The sequence below is a fragment of the Bacillus rossius genome, chromosome 18, assembly GCF_032445375.1.
Source record: "Bacillus rossius redtenbacheri isolate Brsri chromosome 18, Brsri_v3, whole genome shotgun sequence".
Classification (NCBI taxonomy): Eukaryota; Metazoa; Arthropoda; class Insecta; order Phasmatodea; family Bacillidae; genus Bacillus; species Bacillus rossius.
This window is the reverse complement of record NC_086345.1, coordinates 9,200,530-9,213,960: the sequence shown is the minus strand read 5'-3', so window position 1 is coordinate 9,213,960 and position 13,431 is coordinate 9,200,530. Positions and strand designations below refer to the sequence as shown.

The 13,431-nt window shown below is 38.7% G+C and overlaps 1 protein-coding gene and 1 long non-coding RNA gene across 2 annotated transcripts in view; both read right to left on the bottom strand.

The window, feature by feature from the left end:
* LOC134541259 (uncharacterized) overlaps positions 1 to 13,431 on the bottom strand; it is a 357,586-nt gene that overhangs the window by 198,499 nt on the left and 145,656 nt on the right. The gene's annotated exons all lie outside the window — the stretch shown is intronic.
* LOC134541261 (uncharacterized) lies at positions 5,507 to 10,655 on the bottom strand. The gene is made up of 2 exons (XR_010076578.1): positions 10,499 to 10,655; positions 5,507 to 7,542 (listed from the first exon to the last, which is right to left on the bottom strand). It is a non-coding gene; the product is annotated as an uncharacterized LOC134541261 (long non-coding RNA).

Genomic DNA, 13,431 nt, shown 5'->3' with positions numbered 1-13,431 from the left:
CCTCAATATGATATCTTAGAGGCAATAAGGCCTCAATCCTACTCTCCCATCGAGTGTTGCAGAGAGCTTTTACAGTAAGATTTGGCGTGTGTTTCATCAAAATACTCCATCGGTGAGTTGAACATGGGAAGAAATTAAAAATTTCTTGAATAATGCTAAAACAGTCAACTGCAGTAGGGCAAGACAGAGCAGCATCGTTAACCACTAAATTAAGGGAGTGGTTTCCAGATGGCACAAAAAATGCTCGATAATTCAAATCAAGTATCCTTTTCTGAACTCCAACATGCTTTCCTTTCATATTGGAGCCATTATCATATCCCTGGCCTCTCATGTTCTTTAAAGGAATGTTCCGTGTAGATAGCTCATTGAGTAAAGTTTCTGTGAGGCCTTCGCCTGTAGAATGTGTGATAGGTACGAAACCTAAGAAATGTTCCTTAATTGACACATCTTCATTTTCTACAAATTTAACAAACCTTACCACTAATGTCTATTGTTCAGTGTGACTTACATCCGGTGTACAGTCCAGTATTATGGAATAATATGTAGCCTGTATTATCTCATTTAAAATATGATCTTGGATTTTAGCGGACAAGAGACCAATAAACTCATTTTGAATATTTTTGCTTAAGTAATGAAAATGTGTCTCTTCAGAAGTAACTCTCCTAACATGTTCAGCCATGACATCAAATTTGGCAATGTATTCTACAAGTTTCAAAAAATTTCCGTTGTTGGGACTGAAAAGAGTTTCTTTTGTTCCTCGAAAGGCCAGTCCTTGTGTCCCTAAAAATTGGACAATACAAAGCAAGCGTCTAAGAACTTGGTTCCAATGTTCTGTTTCACCTCGGATAATTCTTTCATTTTCTTTGTCAATCGTTTTACCCGAACGCAAACGTAAGGCCAGTTCCCGCCAAGACACTTTTGATGTGATTATGAGATCTCTCATGACTGGTCAATATTTTTGCCAAGTTTTGTCAATCTGAATATCCTTGCTCTCCAGAAAGAGATGTATTTGCACAACCAAATATTTTGCACGCAAAACAAAATACTGCATTTTTTTTAGTAATGAGTATAGTAACCAAATCCTGACGACTTGTTCCCCATAGCAAAGTTTTCTTGTGTAATGATGTGAAGAAAACTTCCTACGTTTAGCATTAAGAGGAAAATCTACATCCTTGACTTGCACAGGTCCCCGCTCAACAAGCAGTTTTCGTACCCCATCTGTGATTTTGGATGGCCACTCTCCACAGTCAGTTGATAGTAGTGTCGAAGACGTGCTTCTGGTCAGTTCCTGCAATGCAAATAATCCTTACGAGTATGTCTTACATGTTACATAAAATAACTCTAAACACGTTTGCTACATGTCACAAAAATTTAAAAAAATATATGAAAAAATGAGGAATTAACTATCTTAGGAAACCCCTTTTTACTGCTATTACGAAAAATAATTGTAATGTTTAGATAATTAGTTTGGGTACCATTTCTGACGCTGTTAATTTGGGACGATTAGCACGGCGGAAGCAATTACTCAAATTTGATGCATTGATCATTTGAAGCAACAGTAGTCTCGTAGATTTTGTGGGTTAAACAGATAGAAATATTTTTAAGCTATAACTTACGAAAAAAAATTATAGTTATAATATTTTAAAAAATGTTTTAATGTAAATGTGTTTTGTGTTCTTCGAACAAAATTAGTATAATCATTAAGGTTTCGGCTTTTAACAATGAAACGAACATTATCAAGTCCTTACGCCGAATTTGACTCCAACATGTATCCTATTTTTATTACTAAAATTAAACTTATATGAAAAATGCTAGGCTAATAAGGCGATAGTATGCACATTGCCACTGAGCCACACAGAGTTCCTGTCTGCTGTGTGAGGGGTCCTCTGTTCGAAATCAGGCTCGGGCATGGATGTTTGTGTTCGCTTCTTACTATGTAGGTTACTTTGTAAGCCATCCCCTTTTGCGTCGAGATGCATAAAACCGGGGGGACGTTAAAAAGGTCTTGAATAATAATAATAATAATAATAATAATAATAATACATAATATTAATAATTTCACCCATTATGAAACTGTTGAAAAAAATATGAGACACTTTACAAAGACACTTTTAAACTAAATAAAAACAATTTACACCCACGCCTTGCCTGAGACTCAATCCTAAAACCTCTTTAACACCACAAACTGGCACACAACCTTCTGTTCTATAGAGGTCTGAACCATCACATCTCACATCATTCGGTATCATTTTACTGTGGTAAAAATAAAATCTACTTACCGATTCAATGATCTGCTGACTTATTGATGGTATTGCAACAGCCTCCGACACTGACAACTCTTCACCGACACCAACATGCTCGACTAAAATTTGTTTGTCCAATTCCTTTACGGAAGTTGAAGCCGAAAAAAATCTCTGTAAAGCTTTCGATTGCTTCTCATCTTCTTTCCCATGTTGTAATTTCCTTTTGCGGTTAAATGACCCAGATTTTTTTTACTACTCGGCATTATGTTAATTAAAAATAATTACAAGAACAACAACACGAAAACCACAGATGCACAGCATTATTAGTTTATAGGCAACAAAATAAAATATAACCTTCACACAACCAATTCGTACAACTCCGTTGACACAACTAATTCGGGAATGGCATTTCCATTTCACATCAATATTATCCTATTCCCACGCTGCCGTGCCGAGGTATTATTTACGGACGAGTTCATATTACCTAACAGACGCGTTGGAAAAGGAGTGTGGCGCCTGGCGGTGTGTGTGTACATGTGTGAGAAAGATATATATCGTCTGCTTTACAGTGCTCTGCTGCGTCATGCGTCTTGCGTGATGTGAAGTTGGGCCCATCAAATTCGTTCCGACGAGACGTCACACTTTAGAGGGCGTGGTACATAAGTTAATGAACACCTTCGCAGTACGTCACGAGAATGTGCAAACTAAACAAGAAAAATTAAGTAATGCCATGAAGAAACACACTACTCTAACTGCTTGTTTATCAACAAATATTCTCTTCTCTTTGATATTAAAGCTTATTATTTTATATTTGGCGCCGCGGCGGCAGAGCTGTTAGATTGATCGCCTTCCACCAAGGCAATCCGGGTTCAATTCCCGGCTGGGTCACGTAAACTAGGTACTAATATGTACCATGGACAAGGCCGGGGGTTTGTTGCCTTCGGCGGCTCGGCGTCCCCCTTTGACCAGTGCCCTACGCGGCCGCGTAGCTTGCTTATACCTAGGACCGGCCCTGCTGAACAGCCACATATATCTATTTCAACATAAGCATGCCTTAACGCAGAGAGCAGACCAGGTCTGTGTGGATGCACTGCGAAGGGGTAGTTCAAGTCTCGTTCCCACACTGCGACGTCACGCCCTGGAGCAAGTCTCAGCCTGGTCCATCAGCCAACCACACGGTGGGCCATTACTTATCTCATCACCAGCGTAAGAACCACAGCCAACTAACTGCATTATCATATACCATACAGTTTTTTCACCATGTTTTCAATTTAAATTTATATTTAGTTTTTGTGCCTAATTATTTTAATTATCACATGGTTTTCTTGAACCCTGCAAGTTTTAATGCATCACTAATGTCCAAACGCTACACTGCAAAAGTCGGTATTCAAAGTCTTCATTCCTGCCCACTAGCAACTTTAGCACCTTTCACACACCCTCAAGCAGGTGAAGTGTGGCTATCAGGTGAAGAAGTCATAGTTATACCACCAACAGCATGACTTGTAACACAGCAGGACATTCCCAGGCACACCAAAGATATCGTATGCTCTGTTAGACATGTTTGCTGCCCAATGTGTCTAATCAGCACCCCACTTTACAATTATGTGAAAAACTGGTCATACATTTAATTCCTAGATTAAAAACAAGGTTAAGGCAATAGAAAATCAAATTAAAATACCATTTTCATTATGAATTAGATTGATACAAAGTATTTACTACATGTAACAGCAGAATTTGTAACTTAGAGCCTAAAAAGAATAAAACAATTATTAGTGGAAATGCAGTGTAGTTTGTAATATTTATGCTGTTCAGCAGCGGTTTCCAAAAAAGTGTTCCGTGGAAGAGTCACAGGGGTTCCGTGAGTCATAATGAATGTCATATAAAGAAAACACAATCATTGTCAAATAACTTCCTTTGAAGGAGTTGGGGTTCCGCCAAAATAAAAAGACGATCATAGGGTAACTGGCCGAAAAGAAAATTGGGAACCAATGCTGTACAGTATCGTGTCTGCCCTAATATATCCCCATTATGTTGATATTGTTTGGGTTTCTGCTCGCACTATCTCTTCACTTGGGCGAGGTGAGCTAGCGCACGCGGGTGAAGGAAGATTTACTAACCATTACTGCCCCGACTCAAACAGGGGCAGATAGTGTTTCAACTAGCAGCAAATCATAAAGCTAGAAGGTGTGCCTTGCCTGTGCTTGTGTCAGATACACACCATGCTTTACCACTTCCACAAAGGCTTTAGAATTTATTTTTAAATGGTTGGGTTCACATTTCCAGTACAGTACTGTATTTTAACTGGGAAAGGATTCGCTGTAAAATTTCATGGTTCCCATATTAATTCTTGGTTCTTGGTTCTTGTTGAACCGCTGAGAACATAAACACGACCGAGGACTGAGGACCGGGAACAACACATCGCCAGGTGTACAGCACAGACACTCCAACACTTCAAGAGAGTGGACCGGGTTTGAAACCATCTGTAGTTCACAGTCCTGTTCACCCAAGTCTACTCACCAGTTCATTCACCGACTCCTCCTTGATTAGAGGGAAAACTATCTCACTGGGCTCCTGCTTCAACATCAAGTCTTCATTCGCTGCCTGGAAGAAATAAAAGGCATCACAAATAGCAGTAGTGGCCTCAGAAGAATGACATTTACATGTCACAATGCCAGGAAAAGAACACATTAACTTCTGCTGTGCATTTGGCCAGAGAGGTTTTCCTACTGTATTTCATATGAAATACTTTATACATTTTGAGTAGTAAACTGCTAGTTTAAAAACTAGTTTGTGCGAGTCAGGAGCTTACATCCTTCACAACAAGTAGGTATGCTAACAATCTCAACAAATGGCACACTAAAATAGTATCAAAGAAATATCTCAGCACCAACTATTTGCATAAGGTATTTTTGTTAATATGAATTATATAACCTGTAATAAAAACATACAAGCATTCATTTTAAATTAATGTAGGAATGAAATTGAAAATAAATTATGCAGCCATATTTTTGAATTAAAAACACAAAAAAAAGTTCTATTCTAATCCTTGCCGGTTTCTGACTTCTGTTCTTTCTACTGTTATTACAAACAACATTTCAGTTACAATAATACCTGTAGATGTGTGCATATACCCTGGGTGCTGCAAGAAAATTTATTTTGGACCGGTCTCATGTTGGAGTGTAGTGGTCGTTTATTTTTAACTCAATCTTTCAAGTCCTAAACCAATATTCAGACAGTTATGTCATAATAATTATTCCTAGTAATTTTGTTTTTTGTTGACTTTTATTTACAAGAGGAAACCAAGATACCAATTAAGTTACAAAAGCAGGTAATATAATGATTCCAATAATTCTAAGCTAGGAAATGTACACTCCTTGTTTGTACAGAAAGTACTTTCACAAGTACAATACATTTCACTATTAATATAGAAATTGCACACATTTCCACTACTTTAACAATGAGATGTACAAAAACAATTTATCACTTATTTTATTCATGCAGATGGGGCACACGCAACCCAACGTGTAATGTGGCATAACCTATAGGTACCCTGATTAAAACAACACAATGTATGGAAATGTAAGTTAGTCTGTTAGGTATTCCATTGGGGTGATAATCCATACTAATATAAATAGGAAAGTCCTTATTTCACGCAGTAACGGAGCAAAAGACCAAAACAATTTTTTGCATATAGATAGTTTATGGACCTGAGAGTGACATATGCTATATATAATTATGAAATTCCATCCCTAAGGTAGTAAAAAAGGAATAAAATCAATTTTATATAAGAAAATTATACGAGCTATGCCACACACACAAACAATGAGTTTGTGTCATTTCTCTATGTCAGCCACACAGTCATATAGTAAGGTCTGGCAACTTCCTATACTTCTTTGCGAAACACATCCGCTTAGTGGAATTTGTTACTTCATACCCCAGTAATCTTTACGTGATGATAGTTTACGTAAAATATTATTTAATTTACGCCAGCGAGAATATTTTTTTCATCGATAGTGTGTTAATTTTTTGAGATGTGTACAAATTAAATTAGAAAAACCAGTTTTTAAACATGTCAGTTGGTGTGTAGCATGCACTAAACTTATCTTGTAAGTTTCAAGACCCTGCTCTTCCCAGCTTTTCTAAGGATATGATACAGGAACAAATATTGGATTTTCTCAGTAGGTACTGCATATCCGCTGCAAAGTCATAATGTCCAATTTTTAAAACTTGAAATTTTTCCTTATTAATATTCACGTAAATAATTTTCATATTTAATTATATTATTTAGAAAAGCCATTTGACTATAATTTTACTGGTTTTCACTTTGACAGTTAGGTTAATATTTATTTAAGCGATATCTTCAGTATTTTATTGCATTTGAAAGTGCTTTTTATAATTATAATTTTATGTTAAGTGTTTTATAGTCATGTTAAAACAGCGAGTATTGCGTTGAGAGAAGGAAATTAAGATGTGTGGCAAGAACATGTCGCACCTCGAAATGATAAGACAATAATTAATCGCAACCAGTGTAAAAGAGAGACAGACGTTCGCCTGGACCATGTAAAGGATATCGGACTGGAGAATACCAGATTGTGTTTTAGGCTAGAAAGAGACAGAGATTTGTAAGAGAACCAGGGAGAAGGAAATAAGCATTTCTGGGAAGTACCCAGATAAATTAATTTATCTGTAAGATTTGTAATGGGATTGTTTCGTCAGCAGTTGTGGATCGCGAGCTAGGCCGAGAAGTCATGCAGTCTCAGCGACTCGGCGGTTGTACTGTTTTGATACGAACAAGTTTAAAAGTGAATTTAAAACTCATATATTTAATGTTTTCGAAATTTAATCTTCAATATTAATAATAATAATCTGCACAACATACTACCCCACTGCTCACATATTCTAATAATCTCAAGTGTTTGTCTTTGTATGTGATTGAATGGTCGTTTTTTAGTCAGGCACGATTGTGGCTTGCTACAATATTCTACTGGACTTAAAAATAATAGTACATAAAAATGAGAAAAACTGCCCATATTGTTGACTTGTTTTATGAGCAGGTACCAGTATATAAAGTAAAGAAGTTTACCTTCAGAGCAATAGTATTCGGCAGTCTTCGTTGACGGAGGTCTTTTTTTCTCCATCCTCTGGAAACGTCTTTTGAATATTTTTTCAGAGTTGGCTGTATTTCTGTTAAATTGTGCCTCCGAGTATACATTTCTTGCTGATTGTTCATTTCGGGGGCAGAATTTTGGAATGAGCACACACAATTGTTTCCTGAGGCCATCAGTATCTTTCCCTGTTGCTGCAATAAATAAATTTTAAAAAAATTAAAAAAATTATTAGGTAATGTTATCAAAACTAATATTTGCAAAAAAAAATCATTAAGGCATTCATGACAATCATGTTTATAAAAGAACATACGGTAAATATTTACAATCGCGGTAGATGCCAAAAAAAATGCTAAAAATCTGAAAATACTTTTATTCTGTGCCCTTTCACTTCCTCTTTTCAAAACAACCGGCGGAGGTAAGAAATTCCAAATACTTTAGGAGATATCAAATTTTTTAATTTCATCATATGTAGAGTCGCGGTAGATGCCAAAAAAAATGCTAAAAATCTGAAAATACTTTTATTCTGTGCTCTTTCACTTCCTCTTTTCAAATCAACCGGCGGAGGTAAGAAATTCCAAATACTTTAGGAGATATTGAATTTTTAAATTTTCATCACAATACCTGTGAATTCAGGGGGCCACCATTGTTTCTTGTTTACGAGACGAGTATGATTTTTTTTTCCGCGACGTAGGTGAACGACTACATTGTTGCTTGTTTAGGAGTATCTATTAAAATCTGAAAATACTTTTATTATAGTTATGTTATGTTAGGTTAGCTACATTAAAACACTTTAAAACACTATGGACGGTTAGTTAGGTTAGTATAGCTACATTAAAATAAACAGAGAAATATAAATATTAATAAATAAAACCGAGGTTGGCCGAAGGTAAATGGTTCGGGTGTAATCGGGAATGGCAGAACTTTATGTGCGTCTTGATTTACCGTTCGTGAATGCCTAATTAATTAAAATGGTCGATTAGGTCAGGTCAGTTACATTATTAATACTTTCAAACTAAGCAGACATTAAAAATAATATAAATTAATTTTAATGGTTGTTTAGTTTTAAAGTATTTATAATGTAGCTGACCTGACCTAACAAACCGGGACAAAGGATGAACGGTAGGAACTCACGTAATTTTTTTACTTATTACTTGCGCAACAAATAAAACATTAAAATTTGAAACGTTAAAAACTCAGATACGTTAGAGGCGGGTACATTCCTTTGCCATTAGTAGAAAATGATGTAGTCGTTCTACCTACGTCGCGAAAATAAAAAATCATAAACGTAAACAAGCAACAATGGTCGGTTCACCTACGCGGAAAAAATCGTACTCGTCTCGTAAACAAGAAACAATGGTGGCCGCCTGAATTCACAGGTATTGTGATGAAAATCTAAAAATTCGATATCTCCTAAAGTATTTGGAATTTCTTATCTCCGCCGGTTTTAATGTAAAGAGGAAGTGAAAGAGCATATAATAAAAGTAATTTCAGATTTTTAGAATTATTTTTCGCAAATACCGCTACTCTACATGTTCAAAATTTAAAAATTCCATATCTCCTAAAGTATTTGGAATTTCTTATCTCCGCCGGTTGATTTGAAAAGAGGAAGTGAAAGAGCATAGAATAAAAGTATTTTCGGATTTTTAGCATTTTTTTTGGCATCTACCGCGATTGTAAATATTTACCGAACATACCTTCAACCATTTCAAAAAATGAGCCAAAAATTTTAGACACATTATTACGATCTATTGTATTTTTATTTCCCTCATTATCACTAGTCTTCTCTTCTTTAATAGCAGTTGTTGTGATCTGAAATTTATGCAATTAATAGTTTCATTTGTTACTGTATACTTTATACTCATACAAGTACTGAACGACTGTTATAAAATGACTGTTATAAAATAACCATAATCCTTGCTCAATTTGCACCAAACACATAATATTACGATAATACCAGAATGTTTGGTAAGTAAATTTAGCTTTAAAGAAGTCATTATTTTCACCAACAAAATGAAAATAAGCATTAAGTACATATAATTATCAATATACCATACATATTAGTTTGCTGCATAACATAAATTAAAAAACCCCGCCAACTGCCCATTGCGACTTTCCAGGCCGAACACAGCACAGCTAATTTTTTTCCAACCTAACAAATATTGCAGGATGTAAAAATAAAATTTGCAAACATAAATGAGTGTAACAACACAGTTATAGCTAGTTATATTATAGTTTTTCATAATGGTTAGGTATCACAATGCAAACATCACTGTGCTAAAACTGCACAAATAAAACTATTCTAATTCCTGATTCCATAACACTACTAATGACATCGTGGTTTTAATATTATGTTTTTAACTTTTAAGATATCTTAAATTAGATATAATTACCGTCCCCCTATTTATATTTCATTATCAAAGAAATTATGTCTTTAGATGTTAAAACTTAAAGCAGTGTATTAAAATATAATACCATGCATTAGATTCTACAAAACGTCATGAGTGTGAAAAATTACAGTTGCAGGAAAAATGTAATATTATGAGTAGCAAAATATTTGTATCCAAAATAGACTACCCCGGGTGGGACTGTAGTATACTTTGCAATACAGAGAAAAAATTATGGGCAGGGCTATAAGTGGCATTCTATAGTTTACCTGCACAATATGTTGAGTAAACCACAAACAACTTCCAATTAGTGCAGTTGTAAAGATGGGATGCTTATGCCTGGCCAGTCAAATAGTAGCAAAACCTCAAATCTAAGAGTACAGAGGTTTTATAAGTAGCTAGTACATGTCAGTGTCAATAGTCCAGTGTGTTTACACCTTGGTTGACAGATTTTGTACCATAAAAAAAAATCTTAAGAATTCGTGGTTAGGTTCAGTTAGATGCATTAAAAATATACTGTGTGTATGAACGGTTTCATAGGTTAGCTGTACTATAATTCCTGGCTATAGACACAAACAATTTCAAAGTATTATCAGTATATATAATCTAACCGAAACTAACCTACAAACAAAACAATTTAAACACAATTATGTGGTTAACCTGAAATAATCCCACCAATCATCCACACAATATGAATTTTTAATTAAGATAATCTACAGACAATTCTTGAGATTATACACTATTGTTTTGTAGCTAAACTAACCTATCAATCTCCTTATTCACATGTAAACGTAATTGGTATATAAATTGCTTTTTATAGAATAATTAATTGGTAAAAAAAAAAAAAGGAGATAACTTAAAATGTTATTAGCAATGAGCTTGAGTAAACAAGAAACAGCTTAAACTATCAAAAATTACGATTGATATACAACCTAGAACGCATTCTCACATAGAGTATGTGTTGAAAGCGCATAATGCAACACGAGACATTGCCTGAAAAAAAAAAAAAAACTAACTCATTAAAATTAATAGAAAAATTCAAATACACGGAAGGTATCCGAAATGTGACATTCCTAGGGTATTCGTTATGTGACATTTCTAGGGCATCCGTGATGTGACATTCATAGCAACGAACTAGTAGCTGGCTGATATGCATTGCATATTATTTTATCAAAAAACATTTTTTTATTTACATTCTTTATCTTCTTTCAACTAGAAAAAGGTTAATAAGTGCAACACTAAGCAATGTTCAAGAAATGGCTGAAACCCATTCAAATAAAATTTTGAGTTTAAAAAAATGAAACTATACGGGCTGAGTTCTCTGGTAGCATCATGTGAAGAGTTATCTCTCCTATAATAAATCAACTTAATTTTGGAGTTATTTCTTACATTCAATCACATCTGCATCCAGCCACATGGACAGGAACCCTTCCCCCCACAGAGCTCACAGAGGCAAAAACTTAACATTTGCTTTAACCACGATAGAGCCCAAATGGGAATCAATGGTGCTCAACTAGTGTAGCAACTAAACTAACGAAATAAAGACTTTCGAATTTTAAAGTGGAAATACTATTCAATTTTTAAAGTCCGAAGAATACACAGGAGAGCATGTCCAGACACGCAGACACACGATCCTGGCATGAAAACAAACGTTACCGTGTCGCCCTACCGGTCCCTGCTACGATGTTGCCGTCGCTGAGGGTGCCAACTAGTTTAAGTTTAGACACTGTGGGCCAGTTCACAGGTAGAGCGGAGATCCTCGGGGTCGTTACGTCGCTTCGTGGCTGGCAGGGAGCTGGATCGGTAGAGGTGGTGGCCCGGTGCGGGCGGAGCTGCTCAATTACCAGCAGACTGTTCACTTACGAGGCGCGACACACAACTTGCCTGGTCCAGGTCTGAAGCTCGACTGCCGCATTCCGCATCGCTGCACGTCACCTGGAGCCCGCTTCCCGCAAAAACATCCCAAGCGCAGCAGGACTCCTCAAGCCGCGAACCGCCCCCCCCCCCCCCCACAAAAACTGGTGGGGCGACGAGGGAACATAACGACCTGTGCGAGCGAAGGGAGCACTTGGAACGACGTCAAATGCCCCCACTTCACTGAGGCCATTATGCCCCTCGAAGCCCCATGTCACACGCATTGCCGCGGGGCCTGTTCGCCACCAATGTTCGGAATATATCTGGAGGGTTCTGTGCTCGGGGTTTGGCTGGCAATGATCAGGAGAATGGACCGGGCATCCAAAGGGAGGAGGGTCATTACATGAAGGTGTTGTGCATCGGGGTGTGGCGCTCGGTTGGTCTTCTCATGTGGGTTTTCCCACTCGTAGTCCACCAGGTGTCGTGGGGCTACACAGGCTCGGGTAGAGCGCCTCAGTCCCTCGTGTCGGGCTTCCTCCGGGATGCTGGACTCCCCTTGACTCACCCGTTGCGGTTCGACTTCATCCCTGTCTCCCGTTAGGCCGCTGGGTGTAAATGCCGTTGCCCTGGGGCTGTTCTCGCAGCCCTGTTCCACCAAGACTTTCCGCGTGTTGCATTGACGCCCTTCCTTAGATGGTCAGACTTCGGATTGCTCTGGCTCCTCTATGTTCATCCTGAACAATGAACTGCCATGGCTCGCGTCCAATGGCCAGGGTGGTTGATCCCAGCCGGGCCATCCTGGCGAACTGGATCGGGAGTCGTCGTCTATTCCATCAAGGAATGTGATCTGCGGATGTGACACGGAGTTTGAGCTGGGTTGGGTCGTCCCCATCGTAAAGTTCTACGGACAATCTTTCTGGGTCTAGCCGATCCATCAGGCCCTCGAGCTCGCGCAAATTTGCTCTGCTCAAACGGAGCACGGGGTGAGCGGTAGATGGGTGTTGGTCTGATGGGGACGCAGTACGAGTGGTGCTTAGGTGTTGAGCTGATGGGGACGTGGGAATAAGAGTAGTTAAGTGTTCCGATGGTGATGTGGGACGAATGGTTGTTGGGTGTTGGTCTGGTGGGGATGTGGGACAAGAAGTGCTTGGGTGTTGAGCAGCTGGGGACGTGGGGTGAGCAGTGGATGTATGCTGGTCATTTCCACTGTTCCTGTCCCCCGCTGGGACAGTTGGGGCGCCTGTGGGTGGGACGAGACGCAAATCATCCCCGTGGATCTTTGTCGACCTACCGTTTGGGAATCGGATCAAGTAAGAAGTGGGCCCTAGACATCGCAGTACCTCCTGGGGGGCAGCCCATTTGGGGCTCAGACCTGTGCAGTAGCACTTGCTGCTAGGCGACAAGTGGTGACACCGGGCATATACCATTTGCCCGGGCTCCAATGGCATCGGTGGATTTGGTGATTGTGGAGTACGTGTGGCTAGGAATCGAGCCTGGTGTTGCCGTGCCTCTTCTCTAAAGTCAGTGACAGGGGGACGGGTGACAACTCCAGCTGCTTCTGCAACCCGGAACTGCCCTGGTAGGGCGAGATTCTGCCCATGAAGCAGTTCAGCAGGGGTGTTGCCTGTGACCAAATTGGTCCGCCGCCGCAGGCAATAAAGCAGCTTGGGCAGGTGGAGGTGCCATTTGGAATGGTCTTCCCCCAGACGGAGGCACAACTGGATTTTTATGTCCTGGTTGCGATGTTCCGTCGGGTTCGCCCTGGGGTGGTAAGTCGGGGTAGTGTGGTGCTCTATGTCCCACCTGCGGCAGTCGGCCTTCCACCGCCTTCCTGCGAACTGT